At 40.9% G+C, this 24586-nt stretch overlaps 1 protein-coding gene across 3 annotated transcripts in view; it reads right to left on the reverse strand.

The window, feature by feature from the left end:
* Nucleotides 1–24586, reverse strand: part of TOM1L2 (target of myb1 like 2 membrane trafficking protein) — a 166665-nt gene that overhangs the window by 75976 nt on the left and 66103 nt on the right. The gene's annotated exons all lie outside the window — the stretch shown is intronic.

A 24586-nucleotide genomic window follows, 5' to 3' on the forward strand; every position in this document is an offset into this window, starting at 1 on the left:
AAACCCAGAAAGATTTACATTAGCTGATGCAAAGTGAAATGTACAAAGTAACAGCAATATTGTAAGGTGATCAGCTGTGAATGACAGCTATTCTCAGCAATACAATGATCCAGGACAACACTGAAGGACTTATGATGAAAAATCCTATCCATCCCCAAAAAAAGAACCAATGATGTCTGACTACAGATTGAAGCACACTTTTTTTTTTTGAGGGTTTTTTGTCTGTTTTCTTTCACAACATGATTAATATGGAAACATTTTGTATAATTACACATTCATAACCTATATGGAATTGCTTGTCTTCTCAATGGCAGTGGGGGGAAGGAGAGAATTTGGAACTCAAAGTTTTAAAAATGAATGTTAAGGGGCAGCTAGGTGGCACAGTGGATAGAGCACCGCCCCTGGATTCAGGAGGACCTGAGTTCAAATCCAGCCTCAGATGCTTGACACTTACTAGCTGTGTGACCCTGGGCAAGTCACTTAACCCCAACTGCCTCACCAAAAATTAAAAAATTTAAAAAAGAATGTCAAAAATGTTTTTTAAATATAATTGGGGGAAAATAAAATACTAAATTAAAAAAATATTTTGGAATTGAAAAGTATCCCAAGAGCATCATTAGAAAGAAGTGCTTGATGAAAATAAGAAATAAGCACTGTGTTTACTGAGACTATAAGAAAAAAAAGAAAACAAATTATCACCTCACTTTTACATCCCCTTATATTTTCTACTGCTCTCAAAAACTTCTTTAGTTTTACTCTTCAGAATTTGTACCACATTGCATGACAAAGTTAGCTAGATGACTTATAAAGGGCCAATACAGAAACAAGAGGACTTTATTTGTATACTATCTCATGAAAGCTACATACCCAGAGGGGGTTGTACCAGCTTTCCCAGAAAATGTTTGCATTTATTAGCTCTGCTGCTGCCAGACTTATTTACTTGCCTCCCTGGCTCAGGTACTAAGTTTCAACCAATCTTACTGCACCAGGAGAAACCCTGTCTCCAAACACTGGAACCATTTGGGACAAAAAGATTAGTTTCCCAAAAGCCTCCTTAATTAGAGTCAAAGCATCTTGTTTACTACAAAAACCAAAACCAAAAACCAAAAACCAAAAACCCTCTCCCTATGCGTTTACTTGATCCACTTATTTAATATGTATAATTAGAAATTTAAAGCCTCTTCATCAGAGCAACTTCTAAGTTTAATTCTGGTCTTTGACCAATTATTTAGTTGTGTAGTTGGCAGTTAAGTTAAAATCTGACCGTGGAACTGTGTGACCTTGGACAAATCTGTCTGCCTCAGTTCCCTCAACTGTAAAATGGGAATAATAAGAGCACCTTCCTCCCAGGGTTTTTGTGAGGAAGAAATGAGATCACATTGGTCAAGCACTCAGCATGGGGCCTGGCACATGGAAGGCACTAGATAGCTGTTATTTCTGGTCTTTGTTGGAGGTGGAAGGGGGAATCTGTCCTTGGTCACCAGAAAGGCTTCCATAACTCCAGAACAGCTGCTTTAATACATTTTAGGGGAGGTAGTGACCAGGATACCCTCACTTCCCAAGTGGGACCAACTTAACATATAACTTCTACCTAATTACTGAATTCATCAATCAATTATATGCCAGGCACTATGTTAAGTACTGGGGGTACAAAGAAAAAAAAAACCAGAAACAAGCCACGCCTCAAGAAGCTTACATTCTAACATATATTCAACTAAGTATATGTGACTCCTTCTAGGATGGAAATTCTAGAAGGACCAGTCAGCTCCATCCTGACATCTTATCCAGTTATAGGTATGGGAAAAGAAATGTTACAGATCTTCTGGAATTTATTTCAATGCCCCCTGTCCCCATCTTTCTGAAGTGGACACAAAATGTTGCAGAGGCCTTTTTCCAACTTTCTCTTCTCCTTTCCACTAAAGGCTAAAGCTGTAGTGAGTTCAGACATGGCATCAATGAGGATGGGTGGGGGAGCACCAGAATAATTTTAGTTCCTCTTTTCTTCACACCTAAGCTCTCAGTTAGATACTAATTCAGTTTGCCAGGTACACATTCCTCTGACAAGTTGAATGTTGTGGCCTATCTGATCACAGCAGGGCCTATCAGTTCAAAAGATTCAAAGCTTTTCTTCTTCCCTATCTGACAGGTAGAAAGAAGGCTGACCTGGGAAACTGGTGGTACGGGTGTAAGATTGAAGCTGGGATAGATTACAGAAGAAATACAGAAATGATGTTTATGCGGCACCAGCCTGGGACAATGTCGAGATCAATTTCTCAAAGGTTCTCAACATCGGTGACTTTCCTCTCCTCCCTTTTGCCTTTTGGAGTCCCTGATTTCCTTCAACAATCAGCTCAAGTATCTTCTGCAGGAACTCTTTCCTGGTCCCCTCAGTTTTTAGTGCTCACTGCCAAGTATTCAGTGTGAAATAATGTCAACAAATCTTACCATTTCTACCTCTACAACATTTCTTCAATCTACCCCTTTCACACTGCCGACACAGTAACCATTTTATTTTTATTTATTCATTTTATTTATTTATTTATTTAGCAGGGCAATGAGGGTTAAGTGACTTGCCCAGGGTCACACAGCTAGTAAGTGTCAAGGGTCTGTCAAGGGTCTGAGGCCGAATTTGAACTCAGGTCCTCCTGAATCCAGGGCTGGTGCTTTATCCACTGTGCCACCTAGCTGCCCCCACAGTAACCCTTTTAATTCAGGCTCTCATTTACCTCTTACCTGGACTAACTGCAATGGCCTAATTGGTCTCCTAGCCACATGTTTGTCTCCACTTGGATCCATCCTCTGCACAGCTGTCGAAATGATTTTCCTTAAGTGTAGATATGACCAAATCATTCTTGACCTTTTCAGCCTCATTATACATGACTCCCCTTCCTAAACTCTACAGTATCAGCAAACTGTCCTTGTGATTCTGCACACACAGCACCACCTCCCACCGTTGCTCTGTACTAGCCATCCCTCGATGCTTGGAATGCTCTCCCTCACAGACACCTCAGGAAAATTTCTTACCTCAAGACTCAGTTCAAGAACTATCTTCTACAGAAAGTCTTTCATGATCCCTTCAATTACTAGCACCCTTGCTTCCTAAACTACTGGTATTTATTTATTCATTCTCCCCCCGCCACCATGTGTGTGTCTGTCCATCTGTCTGTCCATCCATTCATCTATCTGCTTGCCTCCATCCATCCATCCATCCATCCATCCATCCATCCATCCATCCATCCATCCATCCATCCATCCATCCATCTGCTTGCCTCCATCCATCCATCCATCCATCCATCCATCTATCTGCTTGCCTCCATCCATTCATCCATCCATCCATCTATCTGCTTGCCTCCATCCATCCATCCATCAGCTTGCCTCCATCCATCCATCCATCCATCCATCCATCCATCCATCCATCCATCCATCCATCCATCTATCTGCTTGCCTCCATCCATCCATCCATCCATCCATCCATCCATCCATCCATCTGCTTGCCTCCATCCATTCATCCATCCATCCATCCATCCATCTATCTGCTTGCCTCCATCCATCCATCCATCCATCCATCCATCCATCCATCCATCCATCCATCTATCTGCTTGCCTCCATCCATCCATCCATCCATCCATCCATCCATCCATCCATCCATCCATCCATCCATCCATCCATCCGCTTGCCTATCTACATGCTGTTTCGCTGGTACAATGTAAGCTTCTTAAAAGCATTTTTGTTTTTGTATCACCAGAACACAGCAGAATTCCTGCTACAGAGTTGGTGCTTAATAAATGCTTGTTGAATGATTCTTACGCTTAAAGAAACCAGGTCATATTTCAGCATTCTAAGTGCTAGCCCTAGGAAATGGCAGAGATGGCTTTGGCAGCCAACCCTCCCCAGTGACTACGTTATTTAGGAGAGTGAAAGTCACTGTAGTATGAACCGAGCAGCAGCAACTCTGGGCCATTTCATTCTGTTTATATTAGGAGACTAGAAGCCTCAGTAAATTCTACATTTCTTGTTCCTTTTTCCTTCCTATGGGTAGTAACAGAGAAGTGAAAGAGTTGGGAGGCAGAGTGATTAATAAGAAAAAAAAAAAAGGTAATGTATTCAATCATTAAACAAATCCTTCTAACTGCTAAACTATTCTAGGCATTGGGGAAACAAGTACAAATTGCTCTCAGAGAGCTTCCATTCAAAGGAGGGGCCATGATATTAGAGAGGATGGGGGTGTGTATAGGAAAATTTATGAAGAAGTAACCAAAAGTCTAGATTGGAAGGAACACTGAGTGTATGAATGTGGATAATGTGAAAAAATGCTGAAAAGATAAGTAGGAGCAAAATTGTAGAGGGCCTGACATGCCAGGCTGAGTTCATATTTTATCCAAAGGCAATAGTGACTATTTTTTGTTTGTTTGTTTGTTTTTGCAAGGCAATGAGGGTTAAGTGACTTGCTCAGGGTCACACAGCTAGTAAGTGTCAAGTGTCTGAGGCCGGATTTGAACTCAGGTCCTCCTGAATCCAGGGCCGGTGCTTTATCCACTGCGCCACCTAGCTGCCCAATAGTGACTATTTTTGAGTGAGGGGATGACATGGACTGATCTATGCATTAAGAAGATTATTTTAGCAGATGTGTGATGATTGGAAAGAGTTAAGATAGTGGTTGGGAAACCAGTTAGGAGACTACTAAAATAATCTAGGCAAGAAGTGGTGAGGACCTAAAGTAGGTCATGTGAGTAGAGACAAAGTAACAGATACATGAGATATGGAGGTCAGATGAACAAGACTCAGCAACTAATTAAATAAAAGAATGAGGGAGAACAAAAGTTAGAGATGATTCTTGAGGTTTCAAGCTTGGGTGGTTAGTAAAATGGTGGTACCAAACAAGAGAAGGAAATAGGAAAGTTGGAACAATGGGGAGGTTTTGGGGGTAAGATAAGTTCAGCCTTGGACATGTTGACTATGAAGTTCTCATGGGACATTCACATGGAAATAACCCCACAGAATTGGAGATTAGGGGAGAGTCAAGCTAGATATATAGATCTGGGAATAATTGGTCAATAAAGGTAAAAAATGATATCATGAGTAGCCTGGAGGAGTCAAGATGTCAGAATAACAGGAAGATTAGCAAGCTGTCACCACCCCCTCCAGAAAGAGTCCCCACTTCTTCAGGAAATCCAAGGAGAGGTCAGTAAGTAATTTTTCCAGTTTAAGTCAGCACAGGGAGACAAATAAAGAGGTCTATGGACACTGGAGATAGGGTTCCCCAAGAGTACACATAGGAAACATTCCAGCACAGGGAGAAGTTATGTACCAGAGCATAAAGAGGTCCCAGAGATCTATCCAGGGGCCTGAACTTCCATAGAGTGCAGCAATAGCCGTCAACTGGCAGCTCTGTCATTCACTATTCACAAGTCACAGAACCAGAGCAGAAATGAGGAGGGAGCTGTGTCTTGGGGTCATGAGCCCCAGACTGAATACCAAGCAAGGAGCAAGTTCAGAAGCAAGCAGCTGTTGTATGGTTTAGACCCCAAGAGTGGAGGTGGGGTTTGAGGAATGTGTCTTAGTTCTGGCTTCTAAACCATTCTGAAGCCTGCAGGGGAATAACTAGAAGAGTAATCCCAGACCAAAGGGAAGCCTATGGTTTTGTTACTTTAAAACAGCAGAGGGGGCAGCTAGGTGGCGCAGTGGATAGAGCACTGGCCCTGGATTCAGGAGGACCTGAGTTCAAATTCGGCCTCAGACACTTGTTACTTACTAGCTGTGTGACCCTGGGCAAGTCACATAACCCTCCTTGCCCCGCTCCCCCCCCCCTCCAAAAGGTATAGTCTCTGAAAAAAAAAATGCTCTCTACATCCAGAAAAAAGAACTGTGGAATCTGAATGCAGATTAAACCATACCAAAAAATTTCCTCCATAAGTGAGCAGAACCTGGTCCTAACATAAGGCTCCACATTGGGAACAAACAAACAAAAATAAATTCACCATAAAAAGCTATTATTGTGATAGGGACCCGCAAGACATGAACCCAGAAAAGACTACAAAATATCTATGAGCAAAGCCTCATAGGAGAAGACAGCTTGGAAGAGATAAAACAAGAATTTTAAGGTATTTTTATAAATGTAATGTAATCCACTTGAAAAAAAAATCAAGAGCTATGGAAGAAAGAATTGGAAAGGGCATTAACAGCCTGGCAAAAGAGTTGCATAAAACCTTGCCCAAGCAATAAACTTCTTGAAAATTAGAATGGACAAAATAAAAGTTAATGGCTCCATGAGACAAGAAGAAATACTAAAACAAAGTAAAAAAGATTTGAAAAAAGTCAGAAGAAAATCTAAGATATCTCATAGCATAAAGTGACTTGGAAAAAAGATCAAGAGAAAATTTAAGAAGCACTGGATTACCTGAAAGCCATGATCACTAAAAGAGACTAAACATTATTTCAGGAAATATGAAAAGAAAACTGCCCAGTTTTCTTCTTCTTCTTCTTTTTTTTTTTTTAAAGTTTTCTTGGTGAGGCAATTGGGGTTAAGTGACTTGCCCAGGGTCACACAGCTAGTAAGTGTTAAGTGTCTGAGGCCGGATTTGAATTCAGGTCTTCCAGACTCCGGGCCGATGCTCTATCCACTGCACCACCTAGCTGCCCCGCCCAGTTTTCTTAGAACCAGAATGGAAATAGAAAGAATCTACTAGTCACCTCCTGAAATAAACCCTCAAATGAAAACTCCCAAGAACATTATAACCAATAATCCAAGGCTTTCAGGTCAAAGAAAAAGAAATAGTGCAAGCAGCCAGAAAGAATTCAAGCACTAAGGAGTCAGTTTAGTAGTTACAACTATAAAGGAATACAAATTTGAAATATAGTATTCCAAAACGCAAAGGATATAGGCTTACAGTCAAGAAAAACTTGCTCAGCAAAGCTGAATATAATTATTTTTGTTGATCAGTCATTTTCCAGTCATGTCTGACTCTGTGATCCCTCTGGAGTTTTCTTGGCACAGATACTGGAGTGCTTTGCCATTTCCTTCTCTAGCTCATATTACAAATGAGAAAGCGGAAGCAAACAGGGTTAAGTGACTTGCCCAGGGTCACACAGCTTGCAAGTGTCTGAAGCCAGATTTGAACTCAGGAAGAGGACTCTTCCTCATTCTAGGCCTGGCACTGTGCCACCTAGCTGTCTGAGTATAATTCCACAGGGGAATAACTAGAACTTTAATGAAACAGAGGACTTTCAATTCTTTCTGATGAAAAAGCCAGAATTGCATAGAAACTCTGAAGTTCAAATACAGGAGTAAAGAAAAATGTAAAAAAGGTAAACATGAATGAACAACCTTACGGGACTAAACAAGGATGAACTACTTACATTCTAATATGGGGAGATGAGATATCTAGATCTAGATCTAGATCTAGATATATCCCTTCTGAACTTTATCATCATCAGAGGTCAGAGAGGGAATCTATTTATTCAAAAGGTCTAGGAGTGGTTCTGTTATGTCTTGATAATCTTGAAAGAAGAATGGAAAAGGAGGGGAACAGAAAAACACTGGAGGTAGAGGTGGGGAAGGAAGTTTAGGAAAATTATTTCACATAATAGAGATGTGTAAGTAGAAGTCTATAAAAACAACGAGGAAGGGGATGGGTAGTAGCTGACACTTGAACTCACTCTCAACTGTACTGGTCAAAGGAGAGAAGAATACACACATACAGAACAGTGCAGCAACACATTTTAACAGAAAAATAGAAGGGAAAGGACGAATTAGAGGGAGGGTAGATTAAGGGAAGGATGAGTCTGTAGCAAAATAAGCAGTAACTAAAGATGAACAAAAATATTTGTATCTCTTTTTGTGGTAGCAAAGAACTAGAAACAAAGGGGTGTCCATCACCTCAGGGATGGCTGAACAAGTTTTGGCATATAAATGTGATGGGATACTATTGTGCTATGAGTAATGTTGAAGGGGAGAGATGCAGAGAAACCTGAGAACATTTGTATGAACTGATGTAGACTGAAGTGAGCAGAAGAATAATTATTTACAAAATGATAACAATACTGTAAAGACAAACAACTTTGAAAGATTCAGGAATTCTGTTTATCATAATGACTACCCTGAGGAAAAATGATGTAACATGCTACCTATCCCCTGACAGAAAGGTAAAGGACTCAGAGTGCAAAATGAGATTTTTTTTTTAACATGGTCAATATAGAAATTTGTTTTTCTTGACTATTCAAATCTGAAACTGGAATTTTGTTTTCTTTACTTTCTCAATGGAAAAGGTAGATTTAAAAAATAAAAAGTCAATTTATAGAAGCAATGCATGCGATCAAATGAAATTGCCAAAGAAGAGAGTATAGCAGAAGAACTTATGAAGGTCTGAGATAATACAAACAGGTGGGTAACACACCTGCTGTTAAGGGGGAGGAGAAGGTTGATTAACCAGTTAAGGGAAACTGATAAGGACCAGTCAGACAGGTAGAAGAATTAGTAGAGATTTAGAAATATCTTGGAATCAACAGAAAAATATTTGGCACAACAGTGCCAAATGCCACATAAAGCTCAAGGAAGTTTAAGAATGAGAAAAGACCATTGTATATTATTGTATATTAATAAATTGTCAAAGGATATGAATAGGCAAGTTTTCAGAGGAAGAAATCCAAGTTATCAATAGTCCTATGAAAAAATGCTTTAAATCACTAATAATTAGAGGATGCAAATTAAAACAACCCTGAGGTAGCACCTCATACTCATCAGATTAGCAAGGCTGACAAAAAAGAAAAATGCTAAGTGCTGGAGGGGCTGTGGGAAAACAGGTACTTTAATGCACTGCTTGCTGATAGAGCTGTGCACTAGTTCTACCATTCCAGGAAGTAATTTGGAACTATGCCCAAAATACCATTAAACTGTGCAAACCCTTTGATCCAGTGATATTGCTACTAGATACGTACTCCAAAGAGATCAAAGAAAGAGGAAAGGACTCATATGTACAAAGAAGTATTTCTGGCAGCTCTTTTTGTGGTGGCCAAAAACTGGAAACAGAGGGGATACTCATCAGTTGGGGAATGGTTGAACAAATTATGGCATACAAATGTGATGGAATACTATTGTGCTATAAGGAAGGACGAAGAGGGTAGTTTCAGAAAAACCTGGTAGAACTTGCATGAACTGATGTAAAGTGAAGTGAGCAGAACCAAGAGAACAATAACAACAGTATCATAAAGATAATCAGCTTTGAAAGACTTGGGAATTCTGATTATCACAAAGACCAATTCCAAGATAAAACATGGTATCCGTCTCCAGATAAAAAACTGGTGGACTCAAGGGTGCAGTCTGAAGCAAATTTTATTTTCCTTGTTTTTCTCTTTTAGATATGCCTAATGCAGGGATTCATTTTGCATGACTATACATACATTTGTAATGGATTTTGTTTTTCTTGCCATCTCAGTGGATGGGGCAAGGGGAAGAGGAAGGGAGATAATTCAAAACTAAAAATAAAATAAAAGTGAATTTTAAAAAGACCATTGTTGGAGGCAGCTAGGTGACACAGTGGATAAAGCACCAGCCCTGGATCCAGGAGGACCTGAGTTCAAATCCAGCCTCAGACACTTGACACTTACTAGCTTTGTGACCCTGGGCAAGTCACTTAACCCTCACTGCCCAGCCCCCCCCCCCCAATCATATTTAACAGTGTTCATTGGCAATCTTTTAGAGAGTAGTTTCAGGAAAGAAGTGGCATTGGAAGCCATATTGCAAAAGGTTGAGAAGTGAATAAGCGGTAATAAAGTAAAGGCAGTGAATACATCACTCTTTCTAGAAGTCTAACAGTGCAAGGGAAGAGAGATATAGGACAACAGCTTGAAGCGATGGAAGCCTCAAGGGAAAATTTCTAAAGATAAAAGAGACCCGAACTTGTAAGTAGCAGGAGCCAGAAGAGAGACAGAATCACAGGCAAACACAGAGATAGAAAAAGACACAGAGAGACAGACACAGGGAAAGAGAGTGTCCTGGATTAGACCCAGTGATCCACTGCAGGGAGGACTTGGAGCAGAAGCAGCCCTCATATGATTTCTCAGGGATACAGGAGAAACAACTAGAACAGAGACAGGCTGGCTGGGCGCAGCTTTCTTTGTTCTCTTTACTCCCCAGAGAACCCATGGAGCTCAGATTCCATGAGGTAAGGGAAGCCACCCTGGTGTTTTAATGCTCTGGTGTGAGGTACTCTTCCTCATCGGTCTAGCACAGACGCCTGGCACACAGTAGGAACTAATTAATACATTAATGAATTGATTAACGCTTATTTACTGACGTCTTCATTTGCCTGCCTTCCTGCTTCTGCTTCACCTTCTTTAGGCCTGGCTTAATTCTGGTGGGTATAGCCTGTAGTAGTGCCCACACAGTCCACCCCAACTCCTTTTGATTGTTGACACGTGACAATTTTGGTGGTTAACCGAGCAGAAGTGGCAACCTCTGTACAGAACACAGGCCAGTAAGGCAGGGCAGGCATGATGTCATGAGGCAGAGTGTGCTCGGCATGCTTGTTCTGGAGTCAGGTTGAGGACTTCTGTGTCTCACTGTTCTACCCTGCCCCCACAGTTCTGTCTGGAAACATTGCGACAAAAGCAGTTTATCGTCCTCTTTCTGACTTATGGCTTCCCAAAGTCTGCCGAGACACATTAGGAGTCTGGAGGCTGGAAGACCAAACCACCCCACCTCTGTCAGCTCCTCTAGGGTATGCACACATAACCAGCAGTCAATCTGACCATAGCCTGCTGGCATCCTGGTAGCTGAAGGCTCTGACTAGGGTGGGGGGCAGGTCTTTACATTATTACAGCTGGAGCCACAAGATGCTATCCCCTCACCCTAATCTAGCAGCTTGGTCTTTACCTGTTTGTTTTTTTTTTTTTTCCTTTCTTTCTTTCTTTTTTTTTTGTGGGGCAATGAGGGTTAAGTGACTTGCCCAGGGTCACACAGCTAGTAAATGTCAAGTGTCTGAGGCCAGATTTGAACTCAGGTCTTCCTGAATCCAGGGCTGGTGCTCTATCCACTGCACCACCAAGCTGCCCCCTCTTCACCTGTTTTTGATACATCCTTCCCCCTTGGCTGGTGATGCATGATTACCTGAGTAATCCAGATTGATTATTCCCTCTTCCACTACTAATTTTTAGGAATTCTGAAACGTGAAGAGTCCTTACCATTTCAGAAATAGGTCAACTTTAAAGCTAAACAATACCTGATGAGAGTCACCCAGAGCAATGATATCTAGCTTCATGGCTCCCACATTCAATTCAGCAGCCTCCACTGTGAAAGTTTCCAGAATGACAAAGTATTGTCATAAGGTGTTGATTCCTATTATGAATCCTTCTTCCACACTTTCATTTGGGACACGATCACTAAGCAACTAGTGAGCTGGAAACAATCCAGTTAGGGCTGTGTTCCAGCTGCTCAGGACTATAACCGAATCTTTTATGTATTCTGTCCAGCAGGTCAATCTTGGAAATGAGGTGAAGATGGCACTTAAGCAGTTCATCCCAATGTTTGTTAGATGATGCTGGCGCCTTGGGATGATGGGCTAAGTGAAATTTCCAAGCGATGTGGTGTGACTATTACCAGTCTTGCATTTCCTTAGCTAGGAAGTAGGTGCATTGGTTGAACAAAATGATTCCAGAGTGCTCCAATGGGAGTCTGACTGTTTTAGTTAAGGCTCTACTAATAGTAGCCATCGTTGCACTCAGTAGGGGCACAACAGTTCCACATTTTGAGAAGGTATCCATTGCTGTAAGAGTGTATTTCTTTCCCCAGTGGGAGGGAGATGCCAAAGATATTTGCCAGGACCAAGAGGTGGTCCGCCTTTTCAAGAAAATGTGCCCACAGGTCATCTACTATGTGAGCCGCAACTTTTACTATAATATGACTATTCCCATAGTGCTCTTTGGTTTTTTTTTTTTTTTTAGTGAGGCAATTGGGGTTAAGTGACTTGCCCAGGGTCACACAGCTAGTAAGTGTTAAGTGTCTGAGGCCGGATTTGAACTCAGGTACTCCTGACTCCAGGGCCAGTGCTCTATCCACTGCGCCACCTAGCTGCCCCCATAGTGCTCTTTGTGGGCCAAAAAAGGCAAGAATGAGTCAGGTAAGGATGTCAGTAGCTCCACTCCATGGAGATGAGGTTTATTGCTACTTCTTTGGGCGTTAATGTGCCTGATGTAGATAGTGACTTGGTATGTCATCTACAGGCCCACAGTGAGGATTCACACTCATCATGCGCATAGTGGCGGAAGCCAACGTTAGTTACAATGTTTAGCCTCTCTAGGTCTCGTGTAACTACATTGTGGAAATATGCAGGGGAGTTCAAATAACTGTAGAGAGAATACATCCCTTCCCGGGTAAAAGGAACTAACCTTACCTGGTTTGCTATAACAAGTATGAAGAAGAAGAATGCCTTCTTCAAGTTCCATACCATTCCCTGGTGCCTATGATATCCCCTCTCCCCTTTGTGGGATGTCTGGAAAGTCCCCAGAGATAGGTTATGTTACTCACAAAGTAGTTACTCAAAAGTAACATGGTTCACTGGCCTCCACGCTAGTCCGACAAGGCTGTTAAACCGAGAGGTGGCATAGATCAGAATACCAGTCCCTCCTAGTTCTGAGATTAGGGCAGATATTCCTCATTCCCCTGGTACCCTATTACTGTTTAATACTGGGGGCCTTTTCATTTTGTCTATCCCACTTGTATAATCTACATGGGCACCCCAGTGACTCACCAGGGCACAGTTCCCCAGTGCCTAAGTATGTTTATTCCTATAATACACTTGGGCTGTGAAACAATGATCACTGTGCTGTGTGTACCAGGGGATGCTGTTCTACCCTGATCCAAGTATTGACCCTTAATAGGTTTTCCTTTTTTTTTTCTTTTCTTTTTTCCCCCAACTTAGGTTCCCCTGGTATTTTGGTGGCTTGGGAGTCCATATCAAGTAGAGCCCAGAACACCTATTCTCCTCCCTCATGACAATTTTTTTTTTTTTAGTGAAGCAATTGGGGGTAAGTGACTTGCCCAGGGTCACACAGCTAGTAAGTGTTAAGTGTCTGAGGCCAGATTTGAACTCAGGTACTCCTGACTCCAAGGCCAGTGCTCTATCCACTGCGCCATCTAGCTGCCCCTCCCTCATCACAATTTACTACCACTTTGGACATATAACCTTTTATTCCCAAGTGGTCCTGGGACCACCCCTATTTTAAGAATTCATGTTTGAAGATCTAAATGCAGGGATTTGGGCGGTGTAGGTGGCAAACTAGCCTGGAGGTCTCTGAAACTCCCTATTATGGGGTTGAGGGGTGCTTAGTGATTTCCTGTCTATGTCTTCCTTTGGCATCCCATGCTTGAGAAATCAGATCCAAAGTTCCCATCAGGAAGAACTCTTTCCCTTCCTTTCCTGATGATCTTTCTTGCAGATAATGCCTCCCTTCCCAACTCCACCTTCCCACAGTTCCCATACCACCATTGCTTCATTCTCCTGGGCCCCAAATCTAGGCTTGGTGGACATAAAGTATTGATCTAGTTATAAAAGGTCCCTGGGTCTCCAGCAAGATGGGTCACCACAACAATAGTGCATTAGTTAATAAATCTCTCATTAGTAACTGGGAAGTCAACAGAATGTTAGGGTTGAGTGGCAGACAGCTCATATAGCTAATTCATTAATCCCTCCTTTGGATCTGATGAGAAATCCCATTTTGTGGGTCATTGTGACTTTTAATCCTATCCTCCTCTATTTACTGAGGCAGGGAAGTGGCTCCCATTGGATTCCAGATGTTGATTAATGCAAACTGACTTGCATTAATTGAAATACAGGGTCTTCAGACAGCACTCACACTCACATTTCCTCCAACCCTAGAACAGGAGTTCTTGGGTCCACGGATACCAAAAGACTCCATGCAGAAATTTAAAGGTGCCCATGACTTGGATGGGAAAAAATTATATCTTTATTTTCACTAACTTCTAAATGAAATTTAGCATTTCCTTCAGTTATGAACATAGGAAACCATAGTAGTGTTTCACCAAAATGCCCAAAGGGTTTTTGACACAAAAAAAGTCTCATTAAAGCCCCTGCTCTAGAAGCACCTGTGTCACCCCCTCATTATGTATTCTCAATATCCAGACAGGGACACTAAATTTTGAATGGGAATGATTCAACAGTGTACTGAAAAGTTTCTTGTGTTTGCATTGGGTTCTGCCCCTGCCCCTGGGTCATCCAGTTACTATAACTGTCCAAGCCTGTGCTCTGAGTTTCCAAAATGTTTATCTGATCCTCCTATTTCTCCCTCGTGAGGACCAAGACATCAATGGGAAGCATTCTGCTGACTATATCAAGTGTTCTGGGAGAAGCCCAGGGGAAAAGACAAAAATCCAAAGACACAGGAACTGTCCAGGCACTGTTAGACACTGTGCTAAATGTTGAGAATACAAAAAAAATCCCTGTCCTCAAGAAGCTTTCATTCTAATGGATATGTTATAGATAACATATAGTGGCATTATCTTTTTTTTTTGCTGGGCAATGAGGGTTAAGTGACTTGCCCAGGGTCACACAGCTAGTTAGTGTCAAGTGTCTGAGGCTGGATTTGAACTCAGGTCCTCCTGAATCCAGGGCGGGTGCTTATCCACTGTGCCACCTAGCTGCCCCCTAGTGGCATTATCAATAATGTATATTTATAGGGATAAGTAAAATATAAAGTAAATACTTTAAAAGAGAAGGCACAGGGGCAGCTAGGTGGCTCAGTGGATAGAGCACTGGTCCTGGATTCAGGAGTACCTGAGTTCAAATCCGGCCTCAGACACTTGACACTTACTAGCTGTGTGACCCTGGGCAAGTCGCTTAACCCCAATTGCCTCCCCCTCCCCCAAAAAAGAGAAGGCACTAGTAGGTGAAGGGACTGGGAAAGGCCTCTTGAAGGTGGTACTTGAATTGAGTCCAAAAGAAAGTCAGGTTTTTCTAAGAGGTAGAGATAAGAAGGAGAGTATTTAAGGAATGGGGGACAGATAGCACAAAGGCATGGATACTGGAAATAGAACGAAGTCATGTGTAAGGACCAGTAAAGTGAATAGTATGGCTGGATCGTAGAAAGTGTGGAGGAGAGTCATTACTTCTAACCTTGAATATTGCAGTAGCCTCCTCATTAGCCTACCTGCCCCCAAGTCTCTTCCAACTCCAATTCATCTTCCATCTACTGCAATATTCAAGGTTAGAAGTAATGAAGGCCTGAACTAGAGTGGTAGCTGTATGAGTAGAAAGAAAGGGATATATATGAGAAATGTTGTGGAGTCAGAAATCATATTTGGCAACTGATCATGTAAGTGGGATAAAGAGACAATGAGAAGCTGAGGATATAAACACAGGAGACTAAGGGCATGTTGGTGACCCTAACAGTAAAAACGACATTTGAGGAGGAGTGGGTTTGGGTGGAAAGGTATGGAGTTTTGTCTGGGATCTATTGGGTTTGAGACATCTATGGGCTATCCTGTTTGAAATGTCCAATAGGCAGTTCAGAATGTGTAGCTGGACTAGGGTTGCATGTATAGATTTGTGAATCATCCTGAATCATAAGCACTGATGAAATCACCATGTGACAATACAGAGAGAAAAGAGAAAAGGTCTCAGGAAGGACCTTGGGGAACAGCTCTTATTAGCGAGCCTGACATAGATGAAGATTCAGCAAAGGAAACTGAGCAGTAAAACAAGTAGTATAAAAATCAAGAACAGAGTGAAGAACTGAGCATCCAGGAGAACAGCGTCCAATGTCGCAAAGAAGTCAAGAAGGATGAAGATCTGGTCATTAAGAAATCATTGGTAACTTTGGAGAGAGTAATTTCAGTTGAATGAAGAGGTTGGAAATCAGATTACAGAAGTTTTGGAAAATGGTGAAAAGAGATTAAGTAGTCATTAAGTATAGATGGCTTTTCCAAAGAGTTTAGCTAAGAAGGAAAGGAGATGTATGTTGATACCAGGTGGGGACTGAAGAATATAGTAAAAAAAAATTAAAGATAAGGGAGACTTGCATGTGTTTGTAGAGAACAAAGAAGGCACCGAGAGAGAGAAGGGAGGGAAAGGGAGAGGAAAGAGGGGGGAGAAGGGAGGGAGGGAATAGGGAGAGAGAAAGAGAGAGAGAGAGACAGAGACATACGCAATTTGCTGGAGAAGACAATAGGGATGGGGTCAAGAGTACGTGAAGAAATGTTGGCCTTTGAAAGGAAAAGCACTACCTCATCATCGGCAACTAGAGTAAAAGATGCGGTGTGTGATGATGTGAGGGAATATCTGGTTAGGAAAACAGGAGAACAGGGAGTTTGTGATGAACGGCCTTGGTTTTTTTGATGAAAAACAAGAGGAGGCTGTCATCTGAAAGGATGGAGGGAGGGGCTGCTGTGGGAAACTTGAGAGAAAAGTTTGGAACAGCTGCTCTGATAAGTGGGTGAGGGAATCAATTGCGGGAGAAGTAAAGGGATTGTCTTGCTGCAGTGCTGGGCCAGTTGAGATTAAATAATGAATAGGTAGTGGCCTGAATCGGCATGGTCATATGATTTTCTCTCTCTCTATTCAACAGCATATGAGTGGAAGGGGTCTGGCAAGGTAGGACAAGGGGCCAATGGACTGGAAAAGAGAGGATAGTATAGAGTTGAACTTATCCACTAAAGGGTTGAAATGAGTAAGAGAAAAATTTAGGGGTGAAGGCTACATAAAACTATTGAAGGGTGGAGGGATTAGACATCATGGTGAGGATTAAGAATAGAGTTAGGAGTCATAAAACATTATGGATAGATGATAAAATGATGAAAGATTACAATCAGATAAAAGAATTTCAGAGTTCATTAATATGGAAGTAGAACACTTGTTGGTGATGGCAAGATCAATGGTGGCACTCCGAGTGTATAGCTCAGGAAGAGGGGATTATGAAAATCTAATAGATTGAGGAAATGAGAAGTTAAGGTATTTGTTCAGTTGTTTTTCAGTTGTGAACAACTCTGTGACCCCATTTGGGGTATTCTTTTTTTCCCCCCAAGTATTTTATTATTTTCTAGTTATATATAAAGATAGTTGTCAACATTTGTTTTCACAGGATTTTTAGTTTCAAATTTTTCTCCCACTCTCCCCGCCAAGACAGAAAGCAGTCTGATATAGGTTGTATATGTACAATCACATTAAACATATTTCTACATTAGTCATCTTGTGAAAGAAGAATCAGAGCACAAGGGAAAAACCTCAAAAAAGAAGGGAAAAAAACAGTCCAAAAGTAGAAACAGTACAGTTCAATCTGAATTCATAATTCACAGTTCTTTTTTCTGGATGTTGAGAACATTTTCTATCATGAGCGCTATGAAACTGTTTTGGATCATTGCACTACTGAGAAGAGCCAAGTCTATCACCATTGTTTATCACACAATGTTGCTGTTACTGTGTACAATGTTCTCCTGGTTCTGCTCCTCTCAGTCAGCATCAGTTCATGTAAGTCCTTCCAGGTTTCTTTGAACTTCTCCAGATCATCGTTTCTTACAGCACAATAGTATTCTATTACATTCATATACCACAACTTGTTTAGCCATTCCCCTATTGATGGGCATTCCCTAGATTTCCAATTCTTTGTCACTACAAAGAGAGCTGCTATAAATATTTTTGTACATGTGGGTCCTTTTCCCTTTTCTATGGTCTCTTTGGGCTACAGACCTAGCAGTGGTACCACTGGGTCAAAGGGTATGAGCAGTCCCAAAGCCCTTTGGGCATAGTTCCAAATTGCTCTCCAGAATGGTTGGATCAGTTCACAGCTCCACCAACAATGCATTAGTGTTTCAATTTTTCCACAGCTTCTCCAACATTTATTATTTTCCTTTTTTGTCATATTAGCCAATCTGATAGGTGTGAGGTGGTACCTCAGAGTTGTTTTAATTTGCATTTCTCTGATCAATAATCAGAAAACTGCTTGTTCATATCCTTTGACCATTTCTCAATTGGGGAATGACTTGGATTCTTACAAATTTGATTAAGTTCCCTATAGATTTTAGAAATGAGGCCTTTATCAGAAAGGCTGGCTGCAAAAAATTGCTTCCCAGTTTTCTGCCTCCCTTCTAATTTTGGCTGCATTACTTCTCTTTGTATAAACACCTTTTAATTTAATGTAATCAAAGTCTTCCATTTTGCATTTCATAATATTCTCTATCTCTTGTTTGGACATAAATTGTTTTTCTCTCCATAGATCTGAGAGGTAAACTATTCCTTCTTCTCCTAATTTATCTATGGTATCATCCTTTATGTTTAAATACTGAACCCATTTTTGTATAAGGTGTAAGATGCTGGTCTATGCCTAGTTTCTGCCATACTATTTTCCAGTTTTCCCAGCAGTTTTTGTCAAATATTGAGTTCCTATCCCAGAAGGTGGAGTCTAGAAGCTAGAATCTTTGGGTTTATCAAACAGTAGATTACTATAGTCATTTACTACTGTGTCTCCTGTGTCTAACCTATTCCATTGATCATTTGGGGGCATTCTTGAAAGAGATACTATAGTGGTTTGTCATTTCCTTCTCCAGTTCATCTTACAGATGAGGAAACCGAAGCAAACAGGGTTAAGTGACTTGCTTAGGGTCACACAGCTAGTAAGTATCTAAGGCCAGATGTGAACTCATGAAGATGAGTCTTTTTGTTTGTTTGTTTTGTTTTGGGCCGAGCAATGAGGGTTAAGTGACTTACCCAGGGTCACACAGGTAGTAAGTGTCAAGTGTCTGAGGGCAGATTTGAGCTCAGGTCCTCCTGAATCCAGGGCTGGTGCTTTATCCACCATACCACCTAGCTGCCCGAAGATGAGTCTTTCTGACTCCAGGCTCAGCATTCTATTCACTGTGCCACCTAGCTGCCCTAGAGGTATTTAAGGAGACATCAATATGTATACTGAAGTTCCCTAGTATGAGGGAAGGAGTTGAGTTAGAAAGGGAGACTCTGAGCCAAGAACTGAACTCATTCAAAAATGTTTTGGGAGTTGGCAGATTAGAAGGATACAGACTGGATGATAAATTTGGATAGTGGAGAGACTGCTGAATGGTAGCAGTAGAGGAAGAATCTGGAAGTGCCAATGGGGAGCAAGGAGTATTCTGACAGACATGGAAAGTGACATAGAGACAAACAGAAATGCACATGCAGAAGGAGACTGAGGGAGGATAAGTTCCTGGAAAAGATAGGAAAGGATAGGCTCAAGGGAACAAATAGAGGGGTTAGATCTGACAAGGACAAAGAGTCACCTCTCATTACCAAATTGGAGTAGGCAGAATACTCTTACCACAAGCCCCACATGTCAGTTTGCTAGATGCAGGTTGGAACACACCGTAGTCCAGGTAGGTTCATTAATAAATACATTTTGAAGGATATGAACAAATACGGCTCCAAAGAATGGCAAACAATTAAAAATAGTAAGAGAAATGAAAGTTAAATCAGCTATGAGGTTCCATTCTACACTGAGAAATTTGGCAAAGATAAAAAATAGTCAGTTGGAATAGTTGATGCTGGAGGGGTTATGGAAAGATGGGCATACTAATGTACTATTGGTGAAGCAGGAAATTGCTCCTAGCATTCTGGAAAGCAAATTAGAATCAAGGGAAGAAAGTAACTAAAATGTCCATAACCTCTGACCCAGAAATTCCACTGCCTGGCATATAACCCAAGAAGGTTAATGACAGAAAGAGCCCAGTATGTATCAAAATATCTATATTCAGATTCTGTATAGGGGGCAGCTAGGTGGCACAGTAGATAAAGCACCAGCCCTGGATTCAGGAGGACGTGAGTTCAAATCCGACCTCAGACGCTTACCACCTGTGTGACCCTGGGTAAGTCATTTAACCCATGTTGCCCCACCCCCCCAAAAAAAGATTCTTTATAGAAACAAAATAGATGCCCATGCCTTGGGAATGGCTAAACAAGATGTAGCATATGAATATGATAGAATATTATTGTGCTTTAAGAAACAATGAATAGGATAATTACAGAGAAGTATGGGAAGACATATGCAAAGCAGAACCAGGGAAATAACACTGCATGAAATGTAAACTGAAAAACCAATTATAATATAAAACAACTGAAATGGATATTACAAAATTATAACAACCAAGTTTGGCCCCAAACAAAAGATAAGGCGCCAGGGGCAGCTAGGTGGCACAGTGGATAGAGCACCGGCCCTGGAGTCAGGAGGACCTGAGCTCAAATCCGGCCTCAGACACTTAACACTTACTAGCTGTGTGACCCTGGGCAAGTCACTTAACCCCAATTGCCTCACACACACACAAAAAAAAGATAAGGCACCTAACCCCTACTTCTTTTTTACAGAGGTGGAGGACCATGAATGTGGAGTGAAGTATATGCCAGACATTTTTTTTGTGATTGGTTTTGCTGGATTGTTCTCGATGCATCCCCTCCCCCTTTAATTCTTTGTGTAGAAATAGATCTTTGGGAGGGGAAGAGAGGGATACATTGGGAAATATAAATGATATAAAACCAAAAGATAATACTTTTAAAAAAAACGAAAACAATGGTGTTGTATAATTTTAGGCATGTTACAGATGATAAATCCTATGTTGGATCAGACCCATGATATTTACAACCCTCCTCATTTCTGCCTGATAGAAGTCTTTTCCCCTAGACTCAGCTCAAATACTACCTTCTCCCTGAAGCCTTTCCTGATTTCTCCAAATACCAGTGCGGTGCCTCTTAATTCCTTTGTATTTACATGCCACTATCCTGTACATACTTACACATGTATATGTTGTCTCCTCCTTAAGAACAAGGGTGGTTTCACTTTTGTCTTTGTATCCCCAATAGCCGGCATTGTCTGGCATACAATAGGTGCTTAATAAATACTTTCTGACTCATTATTTGACCTCTGATTTGGGCCCCACAAGAATGTTTCACCGGAGGGGGTAATAGGTAATAGGGTTAGGGTTAGGGTTAACTCTCCATGAGGCCCTTTAACCATAAAAGGTCAGAAATATATCCTGAAATGTCTTTAGAACCAGCTAAAGTACCATTTCCTACATAAAAGCTTTCCAAGGACCCAGAGGACAGAAATCAATTGTTTTTATCACCAGGGTGGCACTAAGCATATGCTACTGTGTATTGTTACTTTTCCTTTAAAGTCTCTGTTCTTTCTCCTCAGAATAGCTGTAAAGGCCTGACAGACAGCAGGGATCATCTCTCCCACAGCTGCTCTCACAGCCCCTCATACTACGTCCTCCATGTGGTAAGCATTCAGCATACATTTGAGCTGATGATAAAGAAGTGCTTTGGTTCAAGCGTTTTAAGAGTTTATCTAAACCTTTCCTCAACCTAGCTATGTCAGCAGCCTCTGTAACTGGATGTTTCCTACCCACTACTTTAAGTTATATCGCCTTTTTTGGGGGGTGGGTTTTAAATATATTTCCTTCAAGTTTCAAGGTAATGGGAGAGGACAGGTCTGTGTTCACCTTATCTATTTCCTTGGGAATTTTAGGATTTATTTATCCAACAAATATAATATGGTATAATATGCAAGTAGCACATTATTAGATATTTTAAGGTCATATGATCTCAGAGTAAGACAAAACTCTGGACAAATGTCTATCCAACCCCTTCATTTAACAGATGGGGAAACTGAGGCCTGGGAGGCAAATATCAGAGTTGGGAATGGAATAGCCCAAGGTCATAAAGCTGAGGACTGAGCAAAGGCTAAAATGAAACAAAACAGGGTCCCTTTCTCTAGGAGCTTACAACTTCAATGGGGAAACAGATGTCAGTCATAACCCCCACAAGTCTCAGTCTTTACAAATGGGAAAGGCCTAATCTTCTTGAGTCTACCTTCAAGGAAGTCACTTCATTATTTTAATTATCTTTGTTACTCATGGAAGGCAAAAACCTTATTTTAGAAGTAAAAATTGCCCTCCCCTTAAATTCCTCAACCACTGTGCCTGAGGCACTGTGTTTGAGAGCAAGGTTCAACAACTGTACTTGGTAATCTCTCCCTTTCCTGAAAATAATCTGATTCCTATTTGTCATCACAAGTAATATCTGCCACCTTAAGCACAATTTGGCTATAGATGTCATATAAATATTGACTCAATATTTGATTGTACTTGATCTCTAGGGAGACTGCATTAGGAGCTGATTTTATGCCCTAGGATGAAAGGTCCCAAGAAAAGCTCAATGAGGTCTTCCTTTTTCTAACAACCATGTCTCTCTGTTCTACTTTACCCTGGTCTTGCACTTTGCAACTATATACTAACAAGAAACAGATCACATCCTTTTTGACTTTCTATGGACATGTTGGGAAGAATTTCTAGTATGAGAAAAGTTTCCATTATGAAGATAATATGTTCTATTATATTGTGTTCTGCTCTGGAAGCAACATTTTAATAGGACAGTGAGAGGACTGACAACTATGACCTCTAAGTAATAGCTGAAGGAACTACAGAAGTTAATTCCAAAAGTATGAAGAAAACCTATTTGAAGGACTGTCATAAAGAAACAAAGTTGAAAACAAACTGGAAAAAAATATTTGCACCAAACATTGCCAATAAAAGTCGGACAACCAGAGTTTATAGATAACTGATGGATATATCATAGTATGAGTCATTCTCCAATGCATAAGAGGCCAAAAGACATGAACTGGCAATTCTTAAAAGACAGAAACTATCTCAAAATCACATAGACAAACTACAGTAACTCAGATCCCACCTGAATTCTACCACACTGGAAAAGATAACAGAAAATCACAACATTTTTGGAAATTACTTTTGGAAAGGAATGTGGAATTATGCAGTAAATGTTACAGTAAGGTGCATCCTGTTTGATCTAACACTCTATCCTAAGAAGGTTACTGAAACAAAAAGACCCACTGATCAAAAAAATTATTCCTAAGAACACTAACTAATAGCAGAAACTGGAAAAGAGCTAAGTATATCCATCAATTAGGGAATGGCTGAGTAAATTATGGTAGGTGAATATAATGGAATATTATTGTTCCTTGACCGTGACACTGCATTCACTCTGGGCAATTTCACTGGCATTTTCACAGTCCGCCCATGCCCAGAACTTTTATCTTTCTCACCTCTGCCTCTTGGCTTCTCTGGCTTCCTTCAAATCCCACATAAAGTCTCACCTTCTGCAAGAAGCCATTCTCCCTAATCTAGGTATCTTCTCTTTGAGATGATCTACAATTTATCTTGTAAATGTCTTGTTTGTACACAGTTGTCTTCCCCATTAGACTGGGAGACCTTGAGAACCTTTCTTTACATCCTCAATACAGTTCCTCCCACCAGCTCTACTCCTTGGATTGGACTCCATCATCTTCATGTTCCCAGGAAAATCTCATCATTAGGAAACTCATCATACAGGAGATTGCATCAACTTTGGTACTCACACTTCATCAGTACTCTCTGCCTCAGTGATTGGAGGATGAAGCAAAAAACACCTTCCAAAGCCTCTATTTAATTTTGTTTGTTTGTTTTTTTGGGTTTTTTTGTGGGGCTACGGGGGTGAAGTGACTTGCCCAGGATCACACAGCTAGTAAGTGTCAAGTGTCTGAGGCCGGATTTGAACTCAGGTACTCCTGAATCCAGGGTCAGTGCTCTATCTACTGTGCCACCTAGCTGCCCCTGCCTCTATTTAAAGAGGGCATGCAATCCAGCATTTCCCACCAGCTATACTCATTGGATTCAACTCCACTATCCTCATGCCCCTTCATTAGGTACCTTCTCTGATCTATCCAACCCATCCCTCTCACTTTTCTACTTCCTTTTGTGTGTTGTTTTCTCAGCATTAGATTGTAAGCTCCTTGAGGGCAAGGTCTTTCTTTTTTTAAATTTGTATCCCCAGCACCTAGGAGAGTGCCTGGAACATAAAAGATGCTTAATGTTTATCAAACTGAACATAGCAAGTGCTTAATAAATGCTTGTTGACTGATTTTCACAAAGTCACATGGTATATTAGTAGCAAAGCTAGGTTTAGAATCCAATATTCCTGTGTCTGGGTCCAGTGTATTCTCATACAAATCTTATAATTTATATTTATAATTTATTCTTATAATATGCATAATTCCTACCTCTATGACAAAGGATATAGATAACCTTTACAAAAGCAAGGTTAACAAGCCCAGAAAAGCCCTACTGCAGCTCTATAATTTCAGAAATAGCTATGTTTGGGGCTAAGTATTGTCTAAACTGCAAGGTAATTTTCATAGTAAAGGCTTAGGGCAGGGTTGCCCTTTTTTTTTTTTTTAAAGGAAAAGCTACCTTTAATTTTCCTTAAGCCTTGAGACCAATGGGGTAACAAAAGCAGGAGTATTGTTTTTAGGGAACACAATTCCTTGAATAGAGCAGGAGAGGAGAAACTCATACTCCCTGAAATGTATTACTTCACAAGAATCCTGATAAAACCCAGAGATAGAGGGGTTAATGGATGGGATTTGGGGAGGCCTCTGGTGCCAACACCTAGCTTAATATTTTATTAGTTAAGGCTTTGAGCCTATGACCACATCTTGATGTACTGGATGAGAACTCATTTAGAATTTAATACGATCAGTGTGCAAAAATATACTTTTCTTGTTGACT

The sequence above is a fragment of the Dromiciops gliroides genome, chromosome 1 (assembly GCF_019393635.1).
Source record: "Dromiciops gliroides isolate mDroGli1 chromosome 1, mDroGli1.pri, whole genome shotgun sequence".
NCBI classification, from domain to species: domain Eukaryota; kingdom Metazoa; phylum Chordata; class Mammalia; order Microbiotheria; family Microbiotheriidae; genus Dromiciops; species Dromiciops gliroides.